Here is a 1,836-nt window from a genome sequence, read left to right as displayed (position 1 = left end):
TCATACTTTTTCTTTAATAATAGACACGTGATCATCTATTTAACATATTTCAAGGGAAAATTTTTGAATTTAAATAACGGTTTGCATTGGATAACTATATAAAATTAATCCGGTCCTGAGTTTGCCGTTTTTTCGATATTTTATCTTATCCTTAATCTATCTAACTCTATTCTTGAGTTTAAGGAAATACCAACAGACGACATTGGAAATTTATTAGTTTACATATTCTTCGGATTGCAGCCTGTTGAGTTACACTTGCAATTTAAGACAATGCAACTTTTTAAAATGCAACATTACATTGTAATACAAATGATATCAGAAATTTATTGTAACAAAATTATATTTTACAGAATTATACTTTTATCACCAATTATTTTCTGTATTGCAATGTCCGATGTTTCCTTTATTAAAAATCAATTTTCATAAATTTTCACTAATCTGTTTTAATACCCACACTTGAATTATTACGAAGTTGACAAACTGCAAAATAAAACATTTATTTTCAAATTATAAATTTTTAATGAAATATTATTCAAATAATTTTTAAGTAATAAAAACATTATAATGAAAATTTCTAAATGAATTATACACATTCGTACTCTCGTATATTCGAATGGAACAAAGTATATACTTTCGTATTAAGTTGAATAATAAGATATATATATCTTAAATTATTTCTATACATAAAACATTATAAATTGCTGCAGCATCAATTATTTTTATAAGAAAAAGTTTGAGGATTTAACGCTTTGATGGTAGCCCACTTCATTTTAGTATAATCAAATTCATGAAATCAAATAATGAAATTTGCAAATACTGATTTAGAGTTACTATTATGAAAAGTTAATTCTTTCAACGTAAAGACAGAAGAATATTTTAACATAATAACAATTATGAATGGCAAACAACCAGTTTTTAAAGATGAAAAGAAACAAGATACGAAAGTACTTTTCCTTTTAAGTTACACAAATATCTTTACAAAAATAATATATAAGTATATTTATATAAGTAGTTACGTAAATGAAGAAATGTAAGTACAACACATAAATTAATCGATTTATAAAGAATACGTATTTATCTTTACCTATGTTTATAAGCAAACGATCCTTTTAAAAGTAATTACATTATTCTGATATTTATGTAAGGTGAGTTATTATATAAAATAATATGCTATATTATATAGTATTATAAAAATAGTTTATATAACATACTTTTAAAATAAAAGCCTTATTCAATACGAAGAACTTTTTACAAGTTATGCCATTGTTCCCGTTCTTCTGAATTTGAAACATGTTAAGTATCTATAAGAAAATATAAGAGAATGAGTATTATTTTCAAAATTATTCAGTTCCTTCAATAACTCTTACCTTTAACTCCTCGGAAGTATTTGAAACGTTACAGTAAAAACATGTGACATAATTCCATACATTTGACATCTATATAAAAAAAATTTTATTTTTGAAAATTCCATAAAACATAATAATTATTCATAATTGTTATATACTTTTATATAGTTATATTCTCTTACCTCGGTTGATACAGGAACAAAGAATGAAATAAATGTAATTAAAGCTAAAAACAAAACTATTCCAACAGTACATGAAATAATAACAAAGTAATAAGGTATATCTATAAACAGAACAACATACAAAATAATCATATCTTGAAGAAGAATAACAACAAATAATAACAAAATAAGGAAACCAACAGTTTCATCCAGTAATTCCAAAAGTTCGAATATATGCGTAAACAAACAGAGATGAATGTTTATATTTCTGACGTTTTGCAATTTGTCTACATGTTTTATAAAAGCTCGTAGAATGTCTACAAATACTT

At 23.7% G+C, this 1,836-nt stretch overlaps 1 long non-coding RNA gene across 1 annotated transcript; it reads right to left on the bottom strand.

Annotated features, from left to right (window-relative positions):
* Positions 1 to 377: 377 nt before the first annotated feature.
* LOC111622248 lies at positions 378 to 1,438 on the bottom strand. The gene is made up of 3 exons (XR_002756230.1): positions 1,368 to 1,438; positions 1,212 to 1,301; positions 378 to 480 (listed from the first exon to the last, which is right to left on the bottom strand). It is a non-coding gene; the product is annotated as an uncharacterized LOC111622248 (long non-coding RNA).
* Between the last annotated feature and the right edge of the window lie 398 nt (positions 1,439 to 1,836).

Source organism: Centruroides sculpturatus, unplaced genomic scaffold (assembly GCF_000671375.1).
Source record: "Centruroides sculpturatus isolate CEXI.00-Female unplaced genomic scaffold, Cexi_2.0 scaffold300, whole genome shotgun sequence".
Taxonomy (NCBI): domain Eukaryota; kingdom Metazoa; phylum Arthropoda; class Arachnida; order Scorpiones; family Buthidae; genus Centruroides; species Centruroides sculpturatus.
Note: the sequence above shows the minus strand (reverse complement) of the source record. Positions and strands in the feature narration are given on the sequence as shown.